The 8333-nt window shown below is 46.2% G+C and overlaps 1 protein-coding gene across 1 annotated transcript in view; it reads right to left on the bottom strand.

Annotated features, from left to right (window-relative positions):
• Positions 1-8070, bottom strand: part of LOC122548321 (arf-GAP with Rho-GAP domain, ANK repeat and PH domain-containing protein 1-like) — a 121892-nt gene extending 113822 nt beyond the window's left edge. The window contains exon 1 of the mRNA XM_043686853.1: positions 7915-8070. The gene's annotated coding sequence lies outside the window, so the exon portion shown is untranslated. The remainder of the gene's footprint in view (positions 1-7914) is intronic.
• Positions 8071-8333: the final 263 nt, after the last annotated feature.

The following is an 8333-nucleotide window of genomic DNA, read 5'->3' as shown; positions in this document are numbered from 1 at the left end:
TCCACTTTCAAGGAGCTATGAACCTGCACTCCAAGGTCTCTTTGTTCAACAACACTCCCAGGACCCTACCATGAAGTGTATCAGTCCTGCTAAGATTTGCTTTGGGTCAATGGGCTGAATGGCCTCCAACCAATTTCTTTGTGCACACTACAGTTATAACCAGCTCATTTTGAATGATTTTGCAGTCTGCAAGTTTCTGCAATTATCAGCCTGTCTTATTCTCCTCATTTGTAAGGATTTGAAGATGATGCCTAGAATCATAGCATTTTTTCAGTACAGAAGGAAGCCATTCAGCCCGTAGTGTGTGTACCAGCTCCTGAAAGAGCCACCCTGCTCATCCCATCCTCTGGCCCTATCTCCGTAACCCACTAACTTCAGCCCTTTCCAATATATATCCAACTCTCCTCTGAACCGTTCTATGGAACCTAACCCCACCACTCTCCCAGGCAGTACATTCCAAATCCAAGCAACTCCCCTCATCTCACTCCCAGCTCTCTTAGAGTCATAGAGATGTATAGCATGGAAACAGGCCATTCGGTCTAACTCGTCCATGCTGACCAGATATCCTAACCTAATCTAGTCCCATTTGCCAGCACTTGGCCCATACCCCTCTAAACCCTTCTTGTTGACATACCCATCCAGATGCCTTTTAAGTGTTGTAATTATACCTACTTACACCACTTCCTCTTGCTGACAATCTGGAATTTGTCACCCCTAGATACTGACACATTAACTAGAGGAAACAGAATATCCTCCTTTCTCCTGTCAAAATTGTTTATAATTTTAAACACCTCAATAAGGTCACCTCTTAATCTTCTCTGCTCCAAGGGGAATAAGCCCAAACTCTCTAATCTTTCCTTATGTCGAAAATCCTCCGTTCCTGGTATTATTCTAGCAAATCCCCTTTGCCCTGTCCCTATCCTTCTCTAAATAAGGTGCCCAGATCTCATTTGGACACCTCATTCTGACATGTATGGTTCGGGATTTTATGGTTTGTTTTGTTTTTAAGTGTTCGACTTACTCATCACCAGGGCGACTTGTAAATGACTCGGTGCTGTACACATGTAATCATCTCAACCTCTGCTCTTGATAACAGAATTGGCTTCACTCCTGAGCCTATGGGAGGGTGTGATATCTTCACCATGTCTCTCTAACATCAGGGCTGCCTGCGTTATTGTACCAGTCACCTCCTCAGAGCCCAGGGCCCAGACACTCGCTCTCTTTCAACATTGAGACTGCACAAAGCCACAGAATTTTCAAAATGTCTTTCACAGGACGCGGACATGGCTGGCTGGGTCGGCATTTATTGCCCCTTGAGAAGGTGGGGGTGAGCTGCCTCCTTGAAGCGCTGCAGTCCATGTGCTGTGGGTAGACCCACAATGTCCCTTAGGGAGGGGATTCCAGGATTGTGACCCAGCGACAGTGAAGGAACGGCGATATATTTCTAAATCAGGAATGAGAGTGGCTTGGAGGGGAACTTGCAGGGGGTGGGTCCAATTTTGTTTGCGAATTATGTCAATGATTTGGATGAGAATGCAGGAAGCATGGTTAGTAAGTTTTCAGATTGATCTGAAGCTGATGGTAAAGTGGACAACCAAGAAGGTTATTTAAGGTTACAAACAGATCTATTGGGCCAATGGGCCGATGAGTGGGGCATGGAGTTTAATTTGGATAATTGCATTTTGGTAAAGTGAACAAAGGGAGACTTACACAGTTTCTGGTAAGGGCCCTGGGTAGTGTTTTGGAACAGAGAGATCTAGGAGCTCAGATACATAATTCTTTGAAACTTGTGTCACAGGTAGACAGAGGGGTTAAGAAGGCGTATAGCACACTTGCCTTCATTGCTCACTCAGACCTCTGAGTGTAAGAGTTGGGACGTTACGTTGAGATTGTACGGGACATTGGTGATGCCTCATCTGGAATACTGTGTCCAGTTCTGGTCACCCAGTTACAGGAAGGATATTATTTAGCTGGAAAAGGTTCAGAAAAGATTTACGAGCATTTTGCCTGGATTGGAGGCTTGAGATATAAAAATCGACTGGAAAGGCTGGGGCTTTTCAATTCCATAGGACATTGAGGAGTGCCCTAACCGAGGTTTAGAAAATCATGAGGGGTATCGACGTGTTGAATAGCAAAGCTTTTCTCCCCAGGGTGGGGGAGCTCAAAACCAGGGGGCATACTTTCAAGATGAGAGGAGAAAGAAATAAAGAGCAACTTCTTTCACACAGAGGGTGGTTCGTGGGTGGAACGAACTGCCAGAGGAAGTGGATGTCAGCACAGTTACAACATTTAAAAGACATTTGGATCAGTTCACGAATAGGAAAGGTTTGGAGGGATATGAGCCAGGAGCAGGCAGGTGGGACTAGTTTAGTTTGGGAACATGGTCAGTGTGGACTGGTTGGGCCGAGGGGTCTGTTTCTGTTCTGTATAACTCTACCTGCTGCCCTTGTCCTTTCAGATGGAAGTGGCCATGGGTTTGGAAGGTGTTGTCGAAGGAACCTTGGTCAACTTCTATATATGGTACACAATGCTGCTACTGAGTATCGGTGGTAAGTGTTGAAAGTGATGGACACGGTGCCAATGAAGTGGCTGGATTAGACCCACTGCCACCTCCCTGACTCGGAATGTGTCAGTGCCCACGTGGAATGGCAGGGAGAGGGCACCTCACTGACCTGATGCATCTCCGTGACAGATTACAGTCAGCAGCGCTCGGTAAGAAGTTGAGTGACTCCCTGACTCACTACGCTCTCACTGCCTGTACACAACGTCTCAATCAGTGACAACAGCTCATGGTCATCTCTGACCCCAGGCTTGGGTGCCAGGGAGACTTGGAGTAGGTTTGGCACTCCCCCTCCCCCACCCATTGCCACATGGACTTTCCTGAACCTCACAAACCAACTGGTAGCCACCGTCATCTGGTGGGCACCCAAGGGGGATAATCCAGAGGGGGCAGAATGTCTAAGCAGAGCTCAACAGTAGAATGGCTTCCAACTCTCATCACCCTTCCCGTAGCCTAATTGGCACAGCCATAGAAGGATTCTCAGAAACAGGAGAAGGCCATTCAGCCCCTTGAACCTGCTCAGCCGTTCTAGCTCATGGGTGATCACCTTCTGCAAAGTCACTCTTCCCCACAGTATCCCCACATTACTAACTTCCAGAAATTTATCAATTTCTGTCTTGAACGTACTCGATCTAATCTCTGCAGCTGTCTGGGGTAGGGAATTCCAAAGATCCACTGCCCCCCCAACTCTGTGTGAAGAGAGTTCTTCTCATCCCATTCCTCCATGGCTTACCCACACGCTGCGATCCTTTGGATCCAGTCTGGAGGCCCTGACGTTACCACTGCTCATTGTCTCCTTACATTCTGCCCCAGGGCCTATGCTATGGGGTTGACACTCCACTTTTACTAGACACAGATGTGACCTTCGAGGGACTGGGGTCATGTGGAGGCAACCTCAACTGCTTCACCACAGCTGGCCTTTCTACCTATTCTCTTCACAGAGTGTGGGCATCACTGATGAGGCCAACGTTTGTTGGCCATCCCCAAATGCCCTTCGAATGGAAGGTCTCACTGGCCCATTTCAGAGGGCAGTCAAGAGTTAACACACACTGCCATGGGTCTGGAGTCACATGTAGGCCAGACTGGCTGAGGACGGCAGATTACCCTCCCTAAGGAGGGCACTAGCGAACAAGACGGGTTTTCACAACAATTGGTGTGGCCCATCACAGTTGCCACCATCAAGACAAGCTTTCAATTTCAGATTTATTGAAGTGAAGTTAAATTTTGTCATCTGCCCAATTCCCGAACAACCAGAGGCCCTTCGATCCATCAAGTCTGTACTGCCCAAAAAAATGTACTCCTACCTATACAAGTCCAACTCTCCAACACCAGGCCCATAGCCTTGAAGGTTATGAGCTTACAGAACAGCAGACCAGTCTAGAGGGGCCAAATGGCCTATTCCTGGTATGTTTATTACTATAGAATCACACAATATAGAAGAGACCCTTCAGTTCATCAAGAATATGCCAATCTGTTGATACCAGCCCCACTTTCCTCCACTTCACACATAGCCTGAAATATTAGGACATTGCAAAGGTTAATCCAAGTACTTGTTAAAGGTTGTGAGATTTCCTTCCTCAACTCCCCAACCAGATCCCACCCACCCTCTAGATGAAGAAAACATTTCCTCAAATCCTATCTAAAGGCCCTGCCTTTCACGTTAAACTACACCCCCAGGTTATTGAAGGTTGAGATCAGAGTGGGGTTTGAACTCATGCTCTCAAGATCAACTTTTGTTTCTGGTCACAGAGCTGTATGGAACCATGACACAGAAAGCAGCTGACTGTCACCTCTCAACGCCAGACAATAAGTCACGTCCTTGCCAGCAACTCCCACATCGACAAGAATGAGATGAGAACGTAGCCAACTCTGGGAACAGAAAGTGTGGGGGCCAGGAGCAAATCCAAAGGAAAAATGCAGCACATTCAATTCGAAGGGGCACAGCAGCTAAATTAACATTTTCAATCCATGTCACATATCCTGTAGGAATCAGCAGACACCAGGAAACCATGACACGGTGGCTCAGTGGTTAGCACTGCTGCCTCACAGCGCCAGGGAACCTGGGTTCGATTCCAGCCTCAGGTAACTGTCTGTGTGGAGTTTGCACGCTCTCCCCGTGTCTGCGTGGGTTTGCTCCAGTCTCCTCCCACAATTCAAAGATGGCCAGGTAAGGTGGATTGGCCATGCTAAATTGCCCGTTGTGTTCAGGGATGTTTAGGTTAGGTGAGTCAGCCATGGGAAATGCAGAGTTAGGATGGGGGAGTGGGTCAGGGTGACATGCTCTTTGCAGAGTAAGGATGGGCAGAATGGCCTGCTTCCACACTGTAGGGATTCTATGAGTCTAAATATTCTGAAAAATCTCCAAGCTCCTTTTTTGGATTTTTTTTAAATTCGAAGATTCTTAGCAAAACTTCTGGGATGTTGCTCTGATCCCAGATAATGTTAATAGTGGACAAGTCTGACCCTGGCTTGATAAATCCTACTTTGTTTCAGTTTTGGTTTCAATGCAGTGGCGAAGACTTTTGACCGAATCGTCGATTTTCCTGCACCTCGGGTGCTACCTGAACTGCTGTGCTTTTCCAGCACCACTAATCCAGAATTCAATGCAGTGGCCCCTTACTGAAACATAACAGCACACGCTGCAGATCTCACTTCAATAAGAAATCTCAAATTTGTTAGAAAAAGGATTAAAGATAAAGTAGGAAAAGCTATCTACTTATAAATGTTTAAATACACAGTAAAGGTGTGATGCCAGTATCTTATAAATTGCAAGGAAAACCCAATAGTTTTTGGACATTACTGAAATCATACCTCCCCAGTACAGAACCCCAGAACACTACTCATATCATATTGACACAAGACTCCCTGTATCTAACTCAATAACTCATTTGAGAGTTTAATGTAAAAGCTAGAAGAGCAGGGATTAATCTTCCTAGAGTTGTTATATCTCTAAGCTTTAACATTCTTTGCTTTAAAGTTCTCTCTTCAAGGTTTTATCCCAACACATCTGGCTGAGTTAACACCAACTCCTCATTCTAAGATAACCTAGTTCACCCTATATCCTTTCTTTGTTTTATTACATCATGATAGACCTGTCCGTTCTCAGGATACCAGTCTGCAAAGCTATCCAATTCTAAGGAATTCACTGCACTAGCCAAAACTCAAAACAAAACAAAACCACCCTCTCTCAACAGTGAGCGTTTCCCTTAATTTAGAGTCATAGAATCACAGATGTACACAGAAACAGACCCTTCAGTCCAACCTGCCCATGCCGACCAGATATGCCAACCTAATCTAGTCCCACCTGCCAGCACCCGGCCCATATCCTCCAAACCCTTCCTATTCATATACCCATCCAAATGCCTCTTAAATGTTGCAACTGTACCAGCCTCCACCACTTCCTCTGGCAGCTCATTCCATATACGCACCACCCTCTGTGTGAAAACGTTGCCCCATCGGTCGCTTGTATATCTTTCCCCTCTCACCCTAAACCTATGCCCTCTAGTTCTGGACTCCCCCATCCCAGAAGAGAGACTTTGTCTATTTATCCCATCCATTTCATTAAGAAAAACTTCCAGGAATCTCTAATGAACCTTAAGGCCTCATTGTTTCATGACCTGGTCAAGTAAATAATCTAAAGTCAACTCTGTTCCATTACTGCTGCCTGCAAGCCTACTCGCTCAAAAGCTCACCTCAAAATCCATTTGCAAAAAGATGATTATAGCTAAAGAAGCACTTAAATGTTAGTGACCAACTTCAGATGTGCAGAAAACCAACCAACGCAAACAGCAAAAACCCAAACTTACTATAAATGATAATAAAAGTAAATTGTACATCTACACCACAGGAGTTGAGGTAGCATTTATATTAAACAGAGGTAGAGAGAGAATGAGTGAGAGAGCGGAAGTGTGAGTGAGCAAGACGTATAAAGTGTAGAGAAAGATTATTTGAGACAGAGAGAGAGCGCATGAGCGATATAAATGTATATATGTAAAGTATACAGAGAGAGTTGAAAATGTGTTGCTGGAAAAGCGCAGCAGGTCAGGCACCATCCAGGGAACAGGAGAATCGACGTTTCGGGCTTCTTCAGGGCTTATGCCCGAAACGTCGATTCTCCTGTTCCCTGGATGCTGCCTGACCTGCTGCGCTTTTCCAGCAACACATTTTCAGCTCCGATCTCCAGCATCTGCCGTCCTCACTTTCTCCTCCATACAGAGAGAGTGTTTGAGACAAGAGACACACACACAGAGGGTGTGTGGGACAGAGAGAAAGAAGAGAGAGAGAGAGACAGAGATGGAAGAGACAGAGAGAGAGAGAGAGAGAGAGAGAGACAGACAGACAGACAGAGGCAGAGAGAAAGAAAAGAAAGAGAGAGAGAGAGAGAGAAGGTGAGGCCAGGGTGGGTAAAGGCCTGTTGTTTGGATAAGTACAATGTGACAATTTGTCTTACCAAGGGATTGATGGTGGGGTGGGGGTGGGGTAGGCGATGGGAGAACTGGATCCTTTAACCAAATACCGGATTTTATTTACAGAGACAGGCATTACACCCTTGTGCCTCCAAACCTAATAATCTGCTCCATATATAGGAACGCAAGTGAATGATGTGTCAAGGCAGCTTGTGGTCCCCAATGAAACCCAATTAGAACAGAACGGGGTTGCACAAACTCAATGGGCCAAAGGGCCTCTTTCTGTGCTGTAGATTTCTCTAATTCTTTGACAATTAATAAACAATTAACAGCATTTAATATCAAGGGGAAGTCGCTATTGTCTCAGAAGGCTAACCTCTCTTACCTGAGGTCAGGTGAGGGGAGAGTCCTTCATGGAACCTCAGTTAATGCAGGGACTGAGCCCCTGCTGTTGGTGTCACTTTGCATCACAAACCAACCATCCAGCCAACTGAACTAACTATCACCCTAATCTCCATCAGCACCTGTGAGGTCTGACCCATGCCTCACAACATAACCATGGCGTTACCTTTCTCAATACGGGAGGTATATCCAAGCCAATTGGACAATGCCGGAGGTGAAAGCTATTTTCCCCACAATCCTGACACCACACAGACAGACAACAGAGAGGGGGCTGTTCTCACAGATACACACACGCTTGTGTTCTCACAGCTACATACACTCGTGTTTTCTCTCACACACACACACTTGTGCGCTCACACTTAACCACACTTGCTCTCACACACAGTCGCTCTCACACACACACTCATTCTCACACACTTGTTCTCACACACTCACTCAAACAGTAATTCTCTCACACACACACTCCCACACTCACTCCCACACAGGGAGAGACCATCCTGTGGATCTGCCTGCACTCTGAAGCAATGACTTTGAGCAAACACATACCTTTGAGACAGGACTCACAGCGGGGAGTGGGGCGAGTGGAGAGAGAGAGAGAGACTCCAGACAACAGACTGAGGGTGAAAATCCAGCCTGCAGCCCCCTTCTCCCCGGTGTTCCCTTTACTGCCAGAATCCGACAAGTCTCTACCACAGCCAGCAACGGTTAATAAACACAAGATAACAATTATCTTGGAGGTTTACGAAAGAGGAACTCAGATTCTTCCTGCTGTTTGAGGAACTAACTTGAATGACACCAGAGCTGATGTAAAACACAGTTTGCACTTTGGAGCTGGAGGTGAACAGACAACTCCCTGACCACAGCCTGACTTTATTGGAGACAGCGCTTTCCTCATCTTATTCCCAATCTGTCCCCAGGCAGGACCCAGACTTAATCACATAGTAACTGGCATTCTCAAACTCTCC

The sequence above is a fragment of the Chiloscyllium plagiosum genome, unplaced genomic scaffold, assembly GCF_004010195.1.
Source record: "Chiloscyllium plagiosum isolate BGI_BamShark_2017 unplaced genomic scaffold, ASM401019v2 scaf_57, whole genome shotgun sequence".
Classification (NCBI taxonomy): Eukaryota; Metazoa; Chordata; class Chondrichthyes; order Orectolobiformes; family Hemiscylliidae; genus Chiloscyllium; species Chiloscyllium plagiosum.
This window is presented reverse-complemented; position numbering and strand designations above follow the sequence as displayed.